The following is a 23,958-nucleotide window of genomic DNA, read 5'->3' on the forward strand; positions in this document are numbered from 1 at the left end:
GGTAAAACTGGTCATGAGTTCAATGGTTGTGAAAAGAGAGTCCTTGACCTAGAAAGAAGTACCAAAGTGGCTAAACATGTTTGGATTAAAAAGAAAGAAGTCAAAAAGGTTGTTGTCAAGAAGGAGCCCAAACTTGTTTGGGTTCCTAAACTAAATGTTTGATTTCTTATAGGCATTAGCGAAAGGCAGCAGCAATTGGTACTTAGACAGTGGATGCTCTCGTCACATGACGGGAGATGAAAACCAATTCCTTTCGCTAGAAGCCTACGATGGTGGCATGGTGACTTTTGGTGACAACAAACGAGGTGAAATCATTGGTATTGGAAAAGTTGGTAAGTCAAAGTCACTATGTGTCAACAAAGTATTGCTTGTCAAAGGTTTGAAACACAATCTTCTAAGCATATCACAATTGTGTGATCGAGGTAACATCGTTGAATTTCTTGCTAGTGAATGTAGAATAATTGATGGAAAAACTAGAGAACTCATTCTTGAAGGTAAACGTGTCAAAGATGTTTACATGACTAACTTACACTCATTGTCAAGTCAAACACTATCATGCATGAGTGTCCAAAAGAATGACCCTTGGCTTTGGCATAAACGACTTGGTCATGTAAATGCTAAAACACTTAATACCCTTAAGAGACTTGATCTAGTTGATGGCATTCCTAACATTAAATTTGAATTCAAATCACTTTGTGACGATTGTGTTAAAGGCAAACAAGTAAAATGCTCCTTTAAATCCAAAAAGATTGTTAGCACTTCCTTACCTCTTGAACTCATTCATATAGACTTATGTGGACCTATGCGTATTGTTAGTAAAGGTGGAAGTCGCTATATTTGTGTCATTGTTGATGATTTTACAAGATTTGTTTGGCTTCTTTTCTTAAGTTCTAAAGATCAAACTTTTGATGAATTCTTAATTTGGGTTAAAAAGGTCCAAAACAAATTTGGTTATAAACTTGTCTCCTTGAGATCCGACCATGGAACCGAATTTGAGAATTTATCATTTGAGTCTTATTGCAATGAGTACGGTATTAGCCACAATTTTTCGGCCGCAAGAACCCCTCAACAAAATGGGGTTGTGGAACTAATGAATCGAACTCTTAAAAATATGGCTAGGACCATGCTCATTAGCTCTAAAGTGTCAAGAAACTTTTGGGCCGAGGCCGTTAACACATCTTGTTACATCTATAATCGAGTCATGATTAAAAAAATCATTGACAAAACCCCTTATGAATTACTACGAGGAAGAAAACCTAACATCTCTCATCTAAAGTGCTTTGGTAGCAAATGCTTTGTACATAATAATGGAAAAGACAACCTAGGCAAATTTGATGCTCGTAGTGATGAAGGTGTTTTTGTTGGTTATTCCGACCATAGTAAAGCTTACAAAGTTTATAACAAGAGAACCATGAAAATGGAAGAAAGCGTTCATGTAATATTTGACGAATCTAGTCTCTTTGTTTCAAATACTCAGGTTAATGATGAAGATGATGAGGAAGACGATGACTTCGAAATTGGAATGATACGTCATGACATGGATCAAGTCGTGGAAGAAGCTGAGCAACAGTTAGAGCCACTGTTGCTTGAAGAGGCTGGCCAAAATTCAGGGGGAACTAACCCTCCCTCATCTCAAAATAGAGCCAGCTCATCCAGGGGGAATGAGGAGTGCAGTGAACCAACCACTAACCAAATTAAAACCAATCCACAAACACCCTCACACAATACTCCCCATGCAACAGTCACTGACACTGTTGCATCGGAACCAAACGAAGCAAATGAGGCCTCTAACACCCTTGTTCCAAAGAAGTGGAAGCATCAAGGTTCCCATCCTTTATCAAATTTAACCAGTGACCTTACCTCTGGAATCAAAACCAGATCATCTCTCCAAAATCACTGTGCTTTCGAAGCATTCATATCACAAATTGAACCCACAAATATCACAATGGCATTATCCGATGAATATTGGGTCACGGCTATGCAAGAAGAATTGGAGCAATTTGAGAGAAACAAGGTATGGCATCTGGTTCCTAGACCATCTCAACGTACTGTAATTGGTACGAGATGGGTCTATCGCAATAAGCTTGATGATGTTGGAGAAATCGTAAGGAATAAAGCTAGACTAGTGGTACAAGGGTTTAATTAACAAGAAGGGATTGATTACGATGAAACCTTTGCACCAGTAGCTAGGCTTGAGGCCATACGAATGCTCATAGCTTTTGCATCTCATGTTGGCATAAAACTTTTTCAAATGGATGTTAAAACCGCTTTCTTAAATGGCTATCTTGAAGAAGAAGTTTTTGTCGAACAACCTCCGGGCTTTATAAACAATGAGTTCCCTAATCACGTATTTAAACTTGACAAAGCACTTTATGGTTTAAAACAGGCTCCCCGAGCCTGGTATGATAGGCTTTCCAAATTCCTATTAGAAAATGGTTTTATACGTGGTTCGGTTGATAAGACATTGTTTATCAAGTCACAGTCAGAGGAACTGTTGCTTGTGCAAGTTTATGTTGATGACATTATTTTCGGTGCAACTAACAACATTCTTTATAAGTACTTTTCGGATCTTATGACTTCTGAATTTGAAATGAGCATGATGGGAGAACTTGGATTCTTCCTTGGTCTTCAAATTAAGCAAGATGAAAAAGGCACCATGATCCACCAACAAAAGTACTTAAAGGAAATGATAAGTAAGTTTGGGTTAACTAGCTCGAATCCTATGCCTACACCTATGATTGCCAAGCTTAATCTTGACAAAGACGAAAATGGTAAGAGTGTTAGTGAAAGGGTATATCGAGGTATGATCGGTTCATTGCTTTACTTAACCGCTAGTCGACCCGACATACAATTTAGTGTGTGCGTATGCGCTCGTTTCCAATCAAATCCTAAAGAATCACATTTCAAAGCCGCCAAACGGATTTTTAGGTATTTTATTGGAACGCAAGGTTTATACCTTTGGTACCCAACTCATTATGACATTGATCTTGTAGGATTTTCGGATGCGGATTATGCCGGGAGTTCGTTGGATAGAAAAAGCACCTCGGGTATTGCCACCGTCTTAGGACCATGCCTTATCTCATGGGCATCCAAGAAACAAAATACCGTTGCTCTATCCACGACCGAAAGTGAGTATGTAAGTGCCGCTCTTTGTTGTGCTCAAATCCTTTGGGTACGACAACAATTGCGTGATTACGGTCTTATTTTCGAAACTACTCCCATATTTTGTGATAATACAAGTGCCATTAATATCTCGAAAAATCCAATACAACATTCTAGGACAAAACACATTGACATAAGGCATCACTTTCTACGTGATCAAGTCGAAAAAGGAAATATATGTCTAACTTTTTGTAGAACGGAAAATCAAATTGCGGACATTTTTACAAAACCGTTAGAAAGGGAACAATTCGTAAAACTTCGGTTGGAAATTGGTTTGTTAGGTGACATGTGACATAAATTAAAATTATCTTTCCCATATGATTGACTAGAGATGAAATGATGTATATATGTTCTCAAGTTTAAAAATGTCTAATTTGCCATATAACAAGTGTGCCGAAAAATTGCATTGGAACTCCACATTTTGCATTTGAATTATTTTGCATTGAGCCTTGTACTTACTTTATGTCCCATCTAGCACATCCTACTCTAAGCCGCCCCCTATGCCATCATTACCCTCATTTATACTCCACCTCAACCTTTAACCACTCCCTCTTTAACACTCCAACCGTCCCTCAAACAAAACCCCCATGTAATAACCCCACTTTCCCATTTACCCACAACTCACTTCAAAATTCAAAAGTTCCCTCAACCTCTCTCATCTCCCAAAACCGTCAAACCCATCACCCACATAATGGCTCCCAAAAAATCAAATAGAAGAGAAATTCAAAACCTTAGAAATACATTCAACCCCAAATATATTGCCCAGCAAAAAATGGCCACACAATCCGCTGCAAGTGTTGAAAAATCCGACAAACCCACCCCGTCTCCTACCAAGCCGCCAACAGTTAAACCAAATGTTGCACGAAAGAAATCCATGGCTGTCAAAGGAAGAGGCCGTGGTAGAGGAGGCCATGGTGGATTAAAACGAAGTCCACCAATCTCTTTAATGTTGGACTCAAATGTTGATGTTGATTCCGAGGAAGACGAGCCCACGCTCAAACAAATAGCAAGCAACATCCACAAATACAAAGAAATTGATGATGATGTGGTTGTTGCTACTGCTATTGAAGAAGAAAAGGAGAATGAGGATGTTGATGAGGCTGTTGAGAAGGAAAAAGAAAAAGAATCCGAAAAAGTGAATGAGAAAGATGTGGAAGAGAAAAATGAAATTGATGATGATATCGAAGAAAAAATGAGTGAAAAAGATGAGGAAAAAGAGAGTGAGCTAGAGAAAAAAAAGGGAACAGTGAATGAGAAAGATGCCGAAAAAATTGATTCCCCAAATCAAAATTCAGAAAAAGAAGACATTCATGATGAAGAGGTCATTCCCAACATTGAAACCACAAATGAACCCACCAATGAAAACATTGATGATGATGAATTTGACCCCCTTTCCACCGAAAACCCCAAAACAAAATCCCAAATCAAAATCACCGAACTGTTTGGTGATGATGAGGATGATATTATTGTTGAAACTCCCACCAAATCAAAGGCAAAATCCAAGGCGGGTCTCAAAAGAAAGAATGAATCAAAGCCAAAAGCGGCTAAAAGGCCAAGGTACCCACGGAAGAAGGAGGTGGTTCTTCCAACGGAAGATGATGATGTTATTGAGGATAAAATTCCTCTCAATACATGCACGGAATTGATGGTCACCACTCACGATGAGGCATTCAAGAACGAGGTCCTTGCTCATCTCAATTCTCTCGACCTTCCGGATGACACCCTCAAGCTATGTCACGGCATGCTTACATGTTGCTTCCACAGTGGGAGACGTTATAAGAAAACATGGTATGATTCTTCCCCGGCTTTTGCATTCTTCAAAGCTGCTATTTTTGGTCAGGGTTGGTTTAATCTCCTCGACAAACACTCTCCGGTTTACATGTCGGAGTTAATTCAGTTCTATGCAACAATCAAGGTTGATGTTGCATCAGGAACTCTCTCAGCTTTTATAAACCAAAAACCCTTTGTCTTGACCATTGACCAACTTGCCTCTTACCTTGAGGTTGAAGCCGTGGGTCTAACCACCTTTCCTAAGACCACTTGGGGTGATGTTGATGAAGCTATGGCTAGTGAGGTTATGAGAACCCTTCGACCCGACAATGAAAGTGGCACCACCAACATATATGCCCATGAACTTCAAGCCCCACACCGTTTCACCTTTAACCTTGTTCACCGAGCCCTCTTACCAAGCAATAACAGTAGGGGACGATGTTCTCTTCTTGAGATGCTCCTTATTCACCACATTATCAAACGTCGTCCCATCAACCTTCCCCATCTAATCTTCCACCGTATCAATGAGATTGCCCCCGACCTCCAAAAGGGGAAATTTGATAAGAAAACCGTGATTCCATACGGTATGTGGTTGTCCATTGTCTTCACGAAAAGAAAGATAGTCATGAAAGGTAGCCCAGGTATTGAAAAACTCAGTGATGACATGACCATGGGTTTGCTTTCTCAAATGACTTTGGCTATCAACAATGGGAAGTTGACCCGCAAGTTCTTGGGTAGAGGTAAAACTGGTGCAACAGTTGGCTCAACTGTTGAAATGGGTGTTGTTCTCGGTAAGTTGGACAACCTTATGAACATGGTGTCCAAATTGGTTGTGGACAATGAGACTCTTAAGGAAGAGGTTGCTGAGCTCAAAACCTTGAATGAAGATCTTATTGAGCGTGTGCAAGCTCTTGGTGGTCATGTGTCCGATGATGAATGAGGCATCTGTACCTACCCTTGTCCTCCTATCCTTTTGGCTCTTTGTTTTTAATTCTTATGCAAACTATGGGCTGTTTCTTTTCTCTTATTTTGAACATTTGTCTCTGGTTTAATTATGTACTACTTGAACATGTTTCTGTCCTTCTCTTGATGATGTCAAGAGGGGGGAGTAGTTAAATTATGTGTTTATGTGTTAACTAACAACTCTTCGGCTAACGTTCACCGTGAACTTGTCTTAGCTATGATGATTAGATGTAATACTTAGGTCAAGCTTGTTGACCCCCATTCACCTTGATCATGTTTAATTGATGTTCTTATTATTTGGTTCAAAGACCGACTCACCATGGGCTTAGGGGGAACTTCACACATATTTAAAACTTGCCATCATCAAAGGGGGAATTTGTTAGAACACACTTGGTTGATGATGCCAAGTTTCATTATGATTTAATCGTTTGCCTCTTAGTTTAATGCTTAGCAAATTGAAGCACCCAATGATAGATCAAAGAAGTTCAAAGATGATCAAGATGAAGGACAAGTAAAGCATGCCCATAGCTTAGAAAAAATGTTGTAAACGAGGTAGTTCAACATATTCCTTTTACGCATAAGTTACGGCAAAACCGTGCAACAGTTCCTGTGACTGTTGCACCATAGTTTCTGGTACTAACGAATGGAGAATTTTCGGAAAAATTCACAAGTGTTTGAAATTCTTTAAAAAGCTTTTATATGTTCAAGAGGAACATTATTTCAAAACTGAAGAACAAAAAGAACAAAAAGAATATGCTTGCACAATAATTTAAAAGATGCCAATCCCATTTGTGCAAGTTGTTTTTCATGCTAAAAATGGGTCTTATGCTTTTTCCATTTGTGGCAAAATTGTGAGTTCCCATATTTTATGGGAAACACTCCTTCTCTTTGGAAAAACGCAGCCCCTTGAGCCTCTCAAACCTGATTGTTCTTTTATATTTTTTAAATGAAAATGCATACTACAAACTTGTGGATATTAGATTAATGTAGTGTTAAGATCCTTCTCTTACACACTACCTTTCTCTATAAATAGCCACTTCATTTTTCATTTATTGTAATACTTTGAAAGAGCATTCATTGTAAACACTTTGCAAATCTTTTCAGCATTAAAAGCTTTGTTCTTCAATCATTTGCAAAACCGTTTTCTGTTTTTCAAAAGTCTTCAATTGTTTTTCAAAGCTGTAAAATCTCCAAGTATCAGTTCGCTTAACTGATGCATAAAAGAATATGTTCAATGATTCTCGTGTTTAGGTCTTAATTGTAATCTCCATGTTCTTAAGTGAACCACTGAGATTCTGACTCTATAAACCGTTGAGATAGAACCTTAAGTCTTGAAGCGGAGTAGCTTTGAGCAAGAGAAAGTCTTGAAGCGGAGTAGCTTTAAGCAATTGCAACCGGAGTAGGTTGCTTGGCGAGTTGTTTTCATTGTAATGGTTTAGTTAAGTTTGAGTAAATTTCTAAACAAGCAATAAAATAACGGTTGGACGTAGGCTCCGGAGTAGGAGCTGAACCAATTTTTAAAACATCGTCTTGTTTGTTTATTTACTTTCACGTTCTCTTATCATTCGTCTTTTACACGTTAATCTCGCTCTCAGTGTTGTGCAACAGTCTCTCATACTGTTACATAGACCTGCTGTACCGTTTGTGAACTTACAATCCATTAAGTTTCTCAAACTCGTATTAATAGATCTTACTTGTGTTAGGCAGTAACCAAGTAAAGGAGAAAATTTTTAAAAGGTACACTTAATTCACCCCCTCCCCCTCTTAGGTATTTATCGTTCTTAACTCTTCAAAAGGCCACTGAAGAGAATCAAAAGCCTTTTTGATATCTACCTTTATCAAGCATCTAGGAGAAATAAGGCCCTGATTATAGCCTTTAACTAAAGTCTGAGACATCATGATATTTTCAAAGATGTTATGCCCCTTTACAAAAGCTGCTTGCTCATTACCCACTAAACCAGGAAGAACCAGTTGGAGCCTATTTGCTATTATCTTGCTAATGGTTTTATAAACCACTGAGCAACAGGCATTAGGCCTAAAGTCCTGGACAGTAAGGGGTACTTATTTTTTAGGTACAAGGGCAAGGAGAGTGGTATTGACCTTCCTCATCATTCTACCCTTTCTAAAGTACTCCTCAACATCAGAGCAAAAAGTGTCCTTGAAAGTATCCCAAGACTGCTTGAAAAAGCCAGAGGAAAACCCATCTTGGCCCGGGCTTTTATTTGATGAGATGCTAAATAAAGCCTTCCTCATCTCCTCTCTATTCACGGGAGCAATGAGTTTTCCCTTAGCTTCTTCAAGAACCTTAGGGCCAGAGGAAAAAACAAGCTCACTAATGGGAGTAACTGCAGTTTCACCACCCAAGAGACTGGCATAATAGTCCACAAATGCAGAATTAACACTATCAATACCATAATGAGTGATGCCATCTTTATCCTTGATCATACCAATGGTATTATAGTGCTTCCTAAGAGCAATTTTAGAAAAGAAGAAACTAGAAGGACAATCTCCTTTCCTAATGTTATGCACCTTAGCCTTTTGGTACAAAATATCCACTTCCTTTTTGTAAAGATCAACATATTGAGCAGCCAGGAGTTTTTCTTTTTCAATCAGTAGAGGAGAGAACATGTCATGCTGCAATTGAGTTTGGCAAGATTCAAGTTGCTGCCTAAGATCCTGTACCCTCCTAGAGATGTCAGTGAAGCTCCTTTTATGCAAGAGCTGAAGAGAACACTTCACCTTTCTGAGTTTGAAAAATAATCTATACATTGGAGTACCATAGCAGGGGGTACTCCAAGCAGACTCCAAAATATTCTTATAGTCAGGGTGATCTTGCCAGACATTAATAAAGCTAAATCTCCTTTTGATTGGACTAGAGGGAGCCACAGAAACAAGCAGGGGAGAGTGATCAGAAGGACCTGGAGGTAAATAATACGTGCATTTTATATAGTCTTTTTAGCCTATTTTATGCACGTATTTCTATGCTTTTATCGTGGTTTTATGCTACGAAATGCCCCGAATATGCTACTTTGGGTTATTTTGTCTTAATTGCAGGAATGGACCATAAAGTAGTGAAATCAGGCCATTTGCCGTCCGTTTTGCATGCATTTGGAGGAAGAGTAGATTTGGAGCAGGAATTATAGTTGTCTTGGGATGCGTGAAGTCGCTTTTGGGAGCTAAAAGGACAAGTCAAAGTCAAACTAACGTGAATTATGAGTCATTGAAGTCAAGATTCACTCGATCGAGTGCCTTTCTAGTCGATCGAGTGGTTTTAGGATGAACAATCAGTCGATCGAGCATTTAATCTAGTCGATCGACTAGTTCTTTTTATGCCTTTACTCGATCGAGAGATTTTCTCGGTCGATCGAGCAGTTTCTGGCTAGGTTTGCTCGATCGAGTGGTTTTATTCCACTCGATCGAGTGGATTTTGCTACGGACTGGGCTTTTTAGTTATTTTCCGTCAATTAGGTTTAGCTAATCCTATTTTCTTATGAATAGGAAGCTTAGGACGTCATTTAAACTCTCTCTCTTCTCACGTTACTTTTCTTCTGTCACTTTCACTGTTACTTTTGTTCTTCAATTCCGGATCAATAATTCATTATTAATTCTTTCTCTTTCTCTTCCTTTTCTTCTTGAATTATTATTTATGTTTATTGTTCTTCCTTTATTTCTCGTTTCCCCTTTTATTATGTCTAGCTAATCCCGTAGTATGTTAGGATTAGGGAAGCCGTGGTAGCATGTTTTAATTGACTTGAGTAGATTAGCCTTGCGATAAGAATTGTATTAGGCAATTTAATTGTTATCTGGTCGAATGAATGCATGCAGGAGACCAATAAATTTAGTTAACCCCAACCTGGATCGAAAGATTGGAAGGGAAGGCTTGCTTAATTACAATAGGGTATTGTAGTGAGGGCGAAAGCTAAGCTATTTACGCTCTAGGGCGGTTTAAGGACCGAAAGGTGACGACCATAGCTCTTCTTATCAATAGTTTAATCGTCTCAGTATACCCGATAGTTTAGCTGCCACGGTGGACCGACTCCTAGCATATTTACCTTCTCTTCTGTTAATTTCTTACATTCATTTCTCTCTCGCCTATTAGTTTAGTTCAACAATCAATTCAACCCCCATTTCTGTGACACCCTGACAGACCGAATTAAACAGATAGATAGCAACTTAGTCTCCCTGTGGAGATCGACCCTACTTACCGCTGACTTCTGTTAGTAGTAACTTAGGTATTTATTTTTGGTACGAAATGACTGGTATCAAATTTTGGCGCCGTTGCCGGGGAGGCGACGCTTTTTATCTGTTTTATTTTGTTTGTCATTCCGCCTCAAGGGAAGACTAAGTACCTTGAGGCCGTTCTAATCTTTTTCTTTAGTGCAGTTTTGATAGGCCTACAGGTTTATTAGACAGGCTACTGAGGGAGATTATCGAAGGGAAGGCTTGAGTACCTTCGATCCCTCTTGCCAAGATGATATCTGTCTCCCGACTAATTGCTCGCCTTGAAGCCCAAGTGAAAACCCGCTAGTTGGGAAAGGAAGAAATCTTGGGGATGTGGTACTGCTGAGCACAATGCAGCTATAGTTGTGCCGCCACATCCACCCTATCAATGGCCACCGCAACAAGATCCTCCCGATATACGAGAAGAAGAATTTGCGGAGCTGAAATCCTTGATGGAGACACTTGCATTCCAAGCGCAAGAATATGTCTCGCGAGTTGATAAGCTCGAGTCTGTAATTGCTCAGTTAGCAGCTGAGATACAGATAGAAGAGATCGCGGAGCTGACATATTTAATGGGGACGCTTGTATCCCAAGTGCAAGAGAGTGACAGACATATGGACGCTCGAATCCTTGAGCTGGAGTCACAAATAGCTCAGTTAGCAGCTGAGTCGGATAATGGGCAACCAGAAGAGGTATACCTTGCTGAGAGCGGTTTTTCCAATGAAGAAACCGTGTTGCCCAATGCTGAGGATGACTTTTATGACTCAGACAACGAGTTTCTATCACACTTCACCACCCCACACGAGGATTTCAGTGCTGTACAGGAGGAATCACTCGATCGAGTAACTAATATTGGTCGATCGAGTGATCTGCCAGGAGAAAGTGCTCGATCGAGTGATATTTCCACTCGATCGAGTGGAATTCAGGAGGAGGTTGGTCGATCGAGTGATTATTTTGCTCGATCGACTGATTTGGCCATTGGGAGCTTTGATTCGTCATATGGGTTTGATTTAGATGACGATTTTGATGATGATAATGGATACGGTGAGTCTCCCTTATTCAAAACCGAGTCGGACACACTTGAAGCTGAGGTTTATGGGCTGAATTCCACTGAGGGCGACGAAAGGACAGCTGAGTCGGTATTTGCTCCTAGCACGGATGAGGTATTATATTCTTTTGTCAGTGATTCTGTGGTTGAGAGCAACCAACCTGAGGTAGTAAACGATAATTTTATTATTGTTCGTTTTAATAGTATATTGCCTCGTTTGACTCGCGCTATTTCTTTTAAAGTTATACCTCCTCTCATGTGGTCGATTAATTTAAAGATTTTTCACCGTCCTTACCATTTCAAGTTCGTTAATCTGAGACGATACCCTATTTTATTGACAACTGCTCCCGCGCTCCTCTATTTTGTGGATAAATTTAGGAGCTCTCATAGGAAATTTGTTAGACTTAAATGTTTATACAATTTTATTTCCTATCTCTTTATTCCACTTTGGTGCTACTTATGCTTTTGTGTAGCACATGCGCAGATGTACGATCTAATGCTGCGCGCTTTGAGCTGTTTTGATTGCGACTAATTATAGAGGCTCGAAGAAAAAGAAGGTCGAGCTGGGACCTGACTGAAGCTAGCGCTACCCGGGAGGCAACCCGGCGATTTTAATTTTGCTTTTTATTTACTTTCAGTTGTAATAAATGGTTTTTATACCATAAACTTTATCAGTTTGCTTGTCTAGTTAGTCTACGGGCTGTTTTTCATTGTGTTTTGCAGGTACACGCTGAGGATCACTCGATCGAGTGGTTTTTCCACTCGATCGAGTACTTTTTCTGATAAACCCTCTCGATGAAGCGGTTTTCAACTCGATCGAGTGCCTGCAGAAAGAAAACCACTCGATCGACCACAACACCATTCGATCGAACTATTTTGGACGCCCATTGCTTGACTTAGCTTCTTGTGACGATTAGTGACCTCCCATGTTCCTGGCTGGTTTGGGGAGGTCCCTTTATTCGCGCATTTTGTGAGTTTTTCCGTATTTACTCTCTTTCTCCTTCAGTTTGCATTTCCTTTCCATGTTTTGGTACAATGAGGGCATTGTACAGTTTGGTTTGGGGAGGTTATGCATCCATATCTGTGTCTGCATTTTGTTTTCATTGCATTTCAGTTATCACGTTCACGTTTAATTTATGTTTGCATTGTTGTTTATATTTCATATAAAATTTAAAATCTCATAAAAAATTTGAAAAATTGTCAAAAATAAAAAAATTTCACGTTTATTTTAGCATATAGGTTGAGTCGGAACGGTAGATTTCAATGATGAAATTGCACTATGTGTGTCTTTTTGCTTAAGCCTTGCATTAAACTATTATTCTTTTTAGCATTGTCTTATTGCATATCTACGAGTTAATGTTTAATTTAGCTGAACGAATAGACTTGACCTGAAATTTTGGCAACCTACTTATAATTTCTAAGAATTAGAGCCTTATAAACTGGTGTCATTTATGACCAGTTTCATGTAGAATTGTGAGTAGTTACTCCTTGCATATCATGTATCATCAATTTGCACGAATATGAAATTCAATTGCTTTTTGCCGTCATACATTCGGGTTAGTGGTTGGTGTCACATGCAGGGAGGTGCTTACAATTCCCCTTTCTTTCATTTTTCCCAATAAACTCCACATTAGCCAAATTTGCCTGTTGACCCTTAGCTACATTCCAAATTTAGCCTGCCTTGTCAAGCTAGTTTAGTGTATGTTTTGCAGTATATTTTTCATTGTGCCAAGTTTGGCTTGTATCCTCTGATTTGGAGTTGGTAATTTATGAAGAAAAGGAGGTTGATGAAAAAGAAAAAAAAAAGACGTGAAAAAGAAGAAAAAAATGAAAAAAAAAAAGAAATTGAAAATGAAAATGAAAAAAGAAGAAAGAAACCGAAAAAATAGAAACAAAAAGATGTTGATTGGATGAAACGGTTTCTGCTCCTATGCTTTATCTATATCATATGAGGAGTATTTTCAGTTCGGTTTGGTGAGTTTTGTGCCAAATGAAGGGCATGTGCTTAATTCATAATTGAGTTGGAATTGGATATGTCTCATATGGTTTTGTTTAGGTACTAGCTTGGCCGCCTATACCTCCACATTCCCATACATGTTTTGCCTTTTCTTACCCACTGCCTCACTTTACCATATTTTTGTAAGCCCTCGGCTGTGACAGGACCTTGTTTGGTTGGAATGTGTGTTTGGTAGCTAGAATTGTCTATCATATTAGTTGCATGCATGTTTATGTGGGTCGTAGTCTAGGTGAGCGACTATTTTTCTTTCTCTCTTACATATATATGTTCACCCTTTGCTTCATGAGAGAAGAGTGACCCGTGAGAGTCCAATTTTAAAGGTCTTGCAAGGTCGACAGTTCAGCTTTATTATAAACATCATACAACTCGTTTGCATTTGACTATTTGCTATAGGTGTTAGTTTGCTGCATTAAATTGGTTTAAGTGGGCATTTGTAGTTAGCTCTGAGTTATCTTTTCCGTTCCATTAGTTTGCATTTAGTTTACTCGGGGACGAGTAAAGGTTTGGTTTGGGGAGATTTGATACGTGCATTTTATATAGTCTTTTTAGCCTATTTTATGCACGTGTTTCTATGCTTTTATCGTGGTTTTATGCTACGAAATGCCCCGAATATGCTACTTTGGGTTATTTTGTCTTAATTGCAGGAATGGACCATAAAGTAGTGAAATCAGGCCATTTGCCGTCCGTTTTGCATGCATTTGGAGGAACAGTAGATTTGGAGCAGGAAATATAGCTGTCTTGGGATGCGTGAAGCTGCTTCGGGAGCTAAAAGGACAAGTCAAAGTCAAACTAACGTGAATTATGAGCTGCTGAAGTCAAGATTCACTCGATCGAGTGCCTTTCTAGTCGATCGAGTGGTTTTAGGATGAACAATCAGTCGATCGAGCATTTAATCTAGTCGATCGACTAGTTCTTTTTATGCCTTTACTCGATCGAGTGATTTTCTCGGTCGATCGAGCAGTTTCTGGCTAGGTTTGCTCGATCGAGTGGTTTTATTCCACTCGATCGAGTGGATTTTGCTACGGGCTGGGCTTTTTAGTTATTTTCCGTCAATTAGGTTTAGCTAATCCTATTTTCTTATAAATAGGAAGCTTAGGACGTCATTTAAACTCTCTTTCTTCTCACGTTACTTTTCTTCTGTCACTTTCACTGTTACTTTTGTTCTTCAATTCCGGATCAATAATTCATTATTAATTCTTTCTCTTTCTCTTCCTTTTCTTCTTGAATTATTATTTATGTTTATTGTTCTTCCTTTATTTCTCGTTTCCCCTTTTATTATGTCTAGCTAATCCCGTAGTATGTTAGGATTAGGGAAGCCGTGGTAGCATGTTTTAATTGACTTGAGTAGATTAGCCTTGCGATAAGAATTGTATTAGGCAATTTAATTGTTATCTGGTCGAATGAATGCATGCAGGAGACCAATAAATTTAGTTAACCCCGACCTGGATCGAAAGATTGGAAGGGAAGGCTTGCTTAATTACAATAGGGTATTGTAGTGAGGGCGAAAGCTAAGCTATTTACGCTCTAGGGCGGTTTAAGGACCGAAAGGTGACGACCATAGCTCTTCTTATCAATAGTTTAATCGTCTCAGTATACCCGATAGTTTAGCTGCCACGGTGGACCGACTCCTAGCATATTTCCCTTCTCTTCTGTTAATTTCTTACATTCATTTCTCTCTCGCCTATTAGTTTAGTTCAACAATCAATTCAACCCCCATTTCTGTGACACCCTGACAGACCGAATTAAACATATAGATAGCAACTTAGTCTCCCTGTGGAGATCGACCCTACTTACCGCTGACTTCTGTTAGTAGTAACTTAGGTATTTATTTTTGGTACGAAACGACTGGTATCAGTAAACCAAGGGCATAAGAAGCAGGGAACATGGCAATCCAAATGGGGTTAACTAGGACCCTATCCAACCTTGCCCAAGTTCTAGTATCAACACCCTGCTTGTTAGACCAAGTGAACTCAGACCCCATGCTATGCATGTCATCCAAGTAACACTGGGTCAAATAAGCATTAAAAGCCAAAATATCCTGAGTGGCAGGAGGGTTAGGGCCCTCTCTTTCACTCATACTCTGAACAACATGAAAATCACCCAACACAATCCAAGCTGAAAAAGTGTTTGAAAGAACAAGAAGCTTATCCCACAAACCCATCCTATCTAAAGGATCATTGAAACCATAAACACAAGTAACAGCAATAGTTTGATTTGTTGCCTTAAACCAAACATCACAGTGTACTAGTTGTTCACAGATAACCACATTACTAATAGTCACAGTGGAAGGATTAAAGAAGAGCCGAATCCTACCCTGACAATTATTACTAACAATGCCATAAGAAGGGAAATGAGACATTATTACTTTCTCTTTATTAGCCTTGACACGAGTCTCCACCAAGCCAAGTATGTCTAATTTATTCTTAAATAAAAACCTACTAACTTCCAGCTGCTTAGAACTATCATTAAGCCCTCAGATGTTCCATGCTGCAATCTTCATGCTTGTCAGGGGGCAGGGGTTCAATAGTAGCCACCAAGGTCTGTTGACTAACATCCAAAGATTCCATATTATCCTCCTCTACACCAAGAGTAGTATAGCTATTTTGAAGTATGATCACAGTAGAATCAACTTCTTTTGAGGTTTGACCAGTGCTTTCAGCAGGTTTAGGAGAGGAAGACACCACAGCTGGTCTCTTTCCCCTCTCATTAGATGAGCTCGCTGTAGGCCTGGCCCCACCAGTTGCAGCAGGAGCCTTAGCAGGGGTAGTAGCAACAGGCTGAGTGGGAGCCTTCTTCTTCCAAACAGTCTGGGCTACCACCTTGTCCTTGTTCAACTTACAAAAAATTTCAGTGTGACCTAGCTTTTTGCAACAATGATAGTAGAATGGCTTCCACTCATAAACAATCTTATGGATTATCTGTCCATGATAAGGAGTGTTGATAATAACATGCTCTGGTAGATCAGTTGCCAAATCAGCCTCAACCAGAACTCTTGCAAAGGACAGACGTGCCTTACAAGTGGTGGTCATGTCTGCATACAATGGCTGGCCCACCTTGCTAGCAAGCTTACTCAACACCACATCAGACCAAAGAACATGATCCAATTCAGGGAAAAGAATCCAAATAGGAATAACAGATAACTTGTCCATTTCCATGGAAAAATTTGGTGTCCATTGTTTTAGCACTAGTGAATTACTACCTAAAGACCATTGACCCCTTTTCAGAACCTCATCCATGTCCTCAGCACTAGTGAAACGAAAAGAAAACCATCCTCTTCTAAAATATTGAACTGCAGGCAAAGAAACATGGTTCCAGCTCTTAGTAACATAAGCCTGCATTTGTGCCACAGTAGGACGAGCACCCAGCACATTACCCATTAAAGTTTACTTCCAAAATCTCAGTTCCCCCTCCACATCATCTTCAGAAATATCAATCTCAGTGGAATCAGCACTATGTTTACAATAGTGAAGACTCATCCCCACTTTTGGCTTTACAACCTTATTCCAACCAGTTTCCCCCACAGAAGTAGCAGGAACTGCAGTAGCAGGAATTGTTGTAGCAGGAACTGCAGTACCAGCAGACACTGCAGTAGCAGTTACAACAGGGACTGCAGCCACCCCCGAGTTTGGTCCTGTCCCTAGACTAAGCACTAAGGAAGGCTTTTCCTGGGCAGAAACCTCAAAATTGGGCTCAATTTCCTCCATTAAAGCATCTCCAGACTCTCTAAGCGAATTAATAACCGAATTATAGGTTTTAGGCCTACCATGACTACGTACAGCAGAGCCTATCAACCCAGTAACAACAAAAGGAGTGCGCAAAACATCACCTGTTTCCATAGAAGAATCCACAGGTTGGGCATCCACCACTGCTTGATGCAACACCGGACGCCCACGAGCTCTACCCCGAGGTCTAGCCATGAACGAAACAAAGAAAAGAAAAGATTGAAAGAAGAATTAAATCAAAGTAAAAGGATCAAGAAATCTAGGGTTTGCAGATCGCAAAATCGTAAGGAGAAGGCGCTCTCTCTCTTCATGACTATTATTCTTCTTCTTCTTATTATTATTATTCTTATTTTTTTTTTTTAAAAAGGATGCGCGTAGCTTTCATTAAAATGAAATTAAAAAAAATTTACATGAAATTGGTGGGGAGCCGAGAGACAATCTGGGCTCCCACACCCTTAGCAACAGCAAAGCTAAGTCTAGTAAAAATGTAAGCGGCCACCCGAGCCCCCGCATCCCGAGATACGAGAATTTCGGATCCGCTTGAGCAAGGCAACAATCCGAACCCAGCTTCCCAAGTGAAGAGAAAGAGAAAGGAAGGAAACCATAACCGCCACGCACAAATCCCCATACTTAGCACACTTTCGCCGAGCAAAGATCGGCCGACAACCCGGCCAGGCACAAAATCCGCCATCCCAGTCTGAGTCAAAGGAGAAGTACCTGTCAAGTCAGCGCACACATCACGCCCCCTGTCCCAAGAATAAAGCAACAAATCCGCAGGACGAAGAGAGCCACCATGTCCATCAACCAAACCGATATCAACCTCCTTTCCCGCAGTAATACCAGATCTATAACAGATGTCGAAAAGAGTGTCCCGGACGAGGTTATGCCGATGTTTAACGCTCACAGTACCAGTAAGAAACAGCGTGGTCCCCAAAAACATCCTCAGCAAAATCCCGAGAGCAAGCAGAACAGGACCTAGATACCGTGAATAATGAAACACCCAGACGATACCCAAGCACACTACGGTAAGTCCTCCCGTTCATAGTCTGACCCAACCCCGAGATAGGAACTGCACGTAACCAATCAGAGGAGTGAGAACCCTGCTGAGACTGCCATAAAGCAAGCTGTCGTGGTGTCAAGGTGAAAACAGACTCTGAGGCAGTAGCAACCGTCGCGAAATAAATGTCTGCCAATTTCTTCATAAGTTTGGGGGCAGCAATTTCACTAGGGTTACCTAATATACTAGAGCCTGTAGTCGGAGTAAACACCTGTGCGGCATCATCAAAAGCAGGACCAGCAGCTACAATACCAGAAGGGCCGAGGAGCTTAGCCTGCAAACCAGCAGACTGCAAACGGGACGCAATAAAAGCAATAAATAAAACATATCCCGCCGCATAGACACCAAGACCACCAAGATGAAAAGGGAATGTAGCAAGGCGCCACTGCCAATCCCCAAAACCCGGCCCAGACGCGGTGACAATACGTTCCAAGCTGAAAGGAGAGCGGCATCAAAAGGAAGATGGACTGACCCAAAAACACTAGGGGAGCAAGTACGAAGTGAGAAATAGAGCTTAGAAATACCAGTACATGCTTGAAGTAGAAGCAACTCACACTGCGGGTCCTCAATCCTCGCAACCAAGTCCATTAGCTCAATGGTCTTAGTTACTCTCTTCGCCACAATCTCACTACCAAAACCTGTGGGGTAATATCCGTATAATACCCTATAAAATTAGGACTATAACGCAAATTTTATATGTAATTATTGTCATAAAACGAAAATGCAATAGAAACGATAAAGGTAAAGAAATAACCTCGGGTCCTTTGAGATGCGGCCTAAGAACAGAAATCAAAGTAGATTTCCTCCTAATCGATACACCCAAGACCATCTGAGACTATGCCCTTGTGCTAGAAATGTATTCTCTAATTGCCTTGCAATATTGAGAGAATTGTTGTGTGAGTTTTTCTTAGATGTGAGATCTGAATTTTGAGAGGAAAAATGCCTCCAAAACCCTAATTCTTTTGCAAATGAAAATCATTAGGTTACAAAAGAGAGAGAGCCTCTCTTTTGTCCTCTTGGTTCGGCCAAACCGAGTGCCATAGGGGAAATGGGCTTTCATTTCCTCTTTCATTTTAACTCGTAGTCCAACTCGATTTTCGTTAAATGTATATGACGCGGTTTTTTTATAAATCGTCATCGGTTATCGGTTATTATAACATCAACTAATAACTCGGATTAGTTGAAATATTAATACATGTCCGACAAAGACGATATTGTATAATTAATTCAATATACATTAATTAAATATAACCGTTTATATTTAATTTACGAATTAACTGTTTAATTCGCCTTAGCCAATTTTATTTAATCCGTATTAAATAAAATATCTCAACATCGCGATTTGACTAATTATTAGTCAATAACTCCGACTAACTGCTTAGTCAATTTTGGCATCAACATGACTGTATTTTCATACCGTCACATCTCTCAAACGTATCCTATAGGTGTGACTTTTAGGGACCAGTTGATCACCGCCATCTGTATGACAATAACGTCAAACTTATCTAGCAAGCCAACCGTTATTGATAAACGTGGACCAACTGATTATAATACAAAAGTATACCCTTTGATCCTTTTAGAGATTTAAATGTTATTGCACTAACTGTAGAGGACACCACCCCAACAAGCTCCCACTTGTCCGTACAAGTGTATGTGCAATGACGTTATCCGCACTAACCGGAGGACACACGGCTCAACAAACTCCCACTTGTCCGTACAAGTGTATGTGCGATAACCGATTCTCATATTCATTAAAAATTTCTCCCACTCAATGTAAAACAATTTGCAGATCCGGATCCGCAAAGGTCGTATTTTACAATCGATCTGTATCTAGAGTGGTTTCCCCGACTAGAGAGTAACTTAACTGATAAAACGAATTCGTATTCGAGCATGGCCATGCATTTCGATTCTGACTCCTCGAGTGGCCCTGAGAAATATCGAGTACCCGATAAAGGCTGAATATTTCCTTCAACTCGACTCCTTCCGATCTAAGCACAAATGAAATGACCCGAAAAAAATCTACTTGGCCCCCTGTTACGGATGACCGTGAGAAAGAAACCAAAGTCACCCAAAATCGCCTTAATCTCAAGAGACAACGATAGTCAAAAGAATCGACTCTTAGGATCACCATGGAGGTCCTATCCACGACCTGGCACCGAATGTTGTAAAACATTTAGGACTCCACGTCGATGTCACAATTGTGTCCTACGAGATATCCGTATAAATCGCCTCCGTGATTGGTCACCAACCTTTTGACTTATGGCTCGTTGAACCCACCATCAACCAACGTCACAAAATAATTACCTTGAGTTATCAACTCACGTGGGCAATTAAGGACCAAAAATATAATGTTTGTTCAGTTCACTTTGTGGTGTTCAAAATTGTCGTACAAATCCACATGAAAAACAAAATATATAAATATCAAAACGATGATGTCGTATAGAGTACATAAGGGAATGAATCTAATCCATAAAAGAGTACTACAACTTAGGAACACGTTTAATTCCCATGGAATTAACATGCTCTTCATGCTTATCTTGTCGTAATGGTTTAGTGAAAGGATCTGCTATGTTATCATCGTAGCAATCTTTTCTATCACTACTTCCTTTTGCTCCACGTAATCTCGGATTAGATGAGCTTTTCGTTGTACATGTCTAGACTTGTTGCTAGACTTTGGCTCCTTAGCTTGGAAGATGGCACCTCTATTGTCGCAATAGATGGTGATCGGGTCATTCGAACTAGGCACTACAGATAGTCCTTGTAAGAATTGACGCATCCATATCGCTTCCTTTGCGCCTTCGTACGCGGCATAGTACTCGGACTCGGTCGTAGAATCTGTGTAACACTTTGTTTGGAACTCTTCCACTGATCGCAGCGCCATTAAGAGTAAAAACGAATCCAGACCGAGATTTTGAGTCATCTCGATCCGTTTGGAAGCTAGCATCTCACGAATCGGTTGCGCATAGCTTTTGATCGCCTCCATAAGTCAATGCCCAATCTTTAGTCCTCCGTAGGTACTTAAGAATGTTCTTGACACCATCCAATGTGATTCACCTGGATGCTGTTGGAATCGACTTGTCATACTCAATGCATATGCCACGTCCGGACGTGTGCATATCATGGCATACATGATTGATCCTATAGCCGAGGCATAAGGAATCCGTGTCATGCGCTCTTTCTCTTCCGGTGTCTCTGGTGCCTGAGACTTGCTCAAATGCACCCCTGGAGCCATAGGAAGAAACCCCTTTTTGGAGTTAGTCATGCTGAATCTCTCTAGGATTTTGTCTATGTAAGACTCCCGATCGAGAGATAACATCCGTCGTGATCTATCTCGATAGATACGGATGCCTGGAATTCTTTGTGCCTCTCCCAGATCTTTCATCCGGAAATGGTTTTTCAACCATACTTTCACCGGTTAAGAGAGGTATATCATTCCCAATCAGGAGTATGTCATCGACATACAATATTAGGAAGACAATCTTGCTCCCACTCGACTTGATATAAAGACATGGTTCCTCGACCGATCGAGTAAATCCATTTTCTTTAATCACTTGGTCGAAGCGATGATTCCAACTCCGAGATGCTTGCTTAAGTCCATAAATGGAACGCTTAAGCTTGCACACTTTCTTAGGATGTTCAGGATCGATGAAACCTTCGGGTTGTACCATGTACAACTCTTCCTCCAAAAAACCGTTTAAGAAGGCGGTTTTCACATCCATCTGCCAAATTTCATAGTCATGAAAAGCGGCAATCGCTAAGACAATCCGAATGGAACGCAGCATGACTACGGGTGCAAAAATTTCATCGTAGTGCAAACCTAGCACTTGGGTGAAACCTTTAGCAACTAGTCGTGCTTTATAGATATCTTGTTGACCTTCCACAGAATGCTTTATCTTGTAAAGCCATTTGCATTGAAGGGGACGAACCTTAGCAGGTAAGTCAACAAGATCCCATACGTTGTTCTCATACATGGAGTCCATCTCGGATTGCATGGCCTCAAGCCATAGCTTAGAGTCAGAACTAGTCATGGCACCTTTATAGGTCGCGGGTTCACTACTCGTTAAGAGTAGAATGTCATCTATGTCATGTTCCTCGACCATACCTATGTATCTGTCCGGAGGAATAGAGACTCTTCCCGACCTCCTAGGTTCCTCAGGAATATTCACCGTAGCTGGGATTGAAGGAATTGGTTCCTCCAATAGTTGCTCGGTATTTGGTTCTGGAACCTCCGACAGCTCGAAGGTTCTATCACTCTTTGCATTCTCGAGAAATTCCTTCTCTAAGAATGTCGCACTAGCCGCAACAAATACACGTTGTTCGGTTGGCGAATAAAAGTAATGACCAAGTGTTCCTTTAGGATAACCTATAAAGTATGTCTTGACCGATCGCGGGCCGAGCTTATCCTCGTGTCTCCACTTGACATAAGCCTCGCAGCCCCAAACCCGTATAAAGGACAAGTTAGGGACCGTTCCCTTCCATAGTTCATATGGAGTCTTGTCAACAGCTTTAGACGGACTTCGGTTAAGTATTAGAGCAGCTGACAGAAGAGCATAACCCCACAATGAGTCAGGCAACACGGTGTGACTCATCATGGATCGAACCATATCAAGTAGTGTTCGATTTCTCCGTTTGGACACACCATTCAACTGAGGTGTTCCGGTGGAGTTAACTCGTAGGGCAATCCCACAGTCCTTAAGGTGTTGATCAAACTCGTGAGAAAGATACTCGCCACCACGGTCCGAGCGCAGTGTTTTAATCTTTCGCCCGAGGTTTTGTACCCGATTCTGGTATTCCTTGAATTTCTCAAAGGATTCACTTTTGTGATTCATTAAGTAGACATAGCCATATCTACTTAAATCATCCGTGAAAGTGATGAAATACCTATAGCCTTCTCGTGCGGTGATTGACATAGGCCCACATACATCCGTATGTATGAGTCCTAATAGGTCAGCAGCGCGCATTCCAACACCTTTGAAGGAAATTCGAGTCATCTTACCGATGAGACATGATTCACACGTGCCAAATGATTGAAAATCAAAGGCCGAGATAGCTCCATTCTTTATGAGCTGTTTTACGCGTTTCTCATTAATGTGTCCCATACGGCAGTGCCATAGGTATGTTTGATCTTTGTCACCAACCTTTAACTTTTTATTCATTACGTGTAATATTTCGGTGGTCTGATCTAAAACATAAATTCCGTTCATGGAGACTGCCTTGCCATAAATCATATCGTGTAATGAGAAAATGCAAGAATTATTCTCTATTACAAATGAAAAACCAAGTTTGTCAAGTGCAGAAACTGAAATAATGTTTTTAGAAAGACTGGGTACATAATAGCAGTTATATAAAAATAACTCAAATCCGCTAGGAAGCTGGATCACGTATGTTCCCCTCGAGACGGCAGCCACTCGTGCTCCATTCCCGACACACAGGTCCACCCCACCCTTTACAAGGGGTTCGATGTTTCGGAGCCCCTGCACATGATTACACAGATGAGAACCACAACCAGTATCTAGTACCCAAGTTCCGTAACTTGCGTGGTTAATCTCAATCATATGAATAAAAGTAGAAGAAGAAGACATACCAACAGGTTTAACGCGACCTGCTTTTATGTCCTCATGATAAACAGGACATGTGCGCCTCCAATGGCCAGTCTTGTGGCAATGATGGCATTCTATGTTTTCGGTCTTGCTCTTTGTCGCGCCTGATGAGTTACTTGCCTCACCAGGCCCACTCTTACCTGATCCCGACTTCTTAAACTTCGGTTTACCTACCGCTAGGTCTGCTTGAGCTTTGCCCTTACCCTTGCCCTTGTTTGACACAACGAGAACATCTTGTTTCATGCTCCCACTGAACTTCATGTCCTTCTCGGCCTGCACGAGAGAAGGGAGTGCAATTCATGGGGACTTTTCTTCAAATCATTCATATAGTAATTGGCTCTAAAGAGCGCAAAACCATCGTGGAGTGAATGAAGCATGCGGTCAATAACAATGTTCTG

The sequence above is a fragment of the Silene latifolia genome, chromosome 1 (assembly GCF_048544455.1).
Source record: "Silene latifolia isolate original U9 population chromosome 1, ASM4854445v1, whole genome shotgun sequence".
Taxonomy (NCBI): domain Eukaryota; kingdom Viridiplantae; phylum Streptophyta; class Magnoliopsida; order Caryophyllales; family Caryophyllaceae; genus Silene; species Silene latifolia.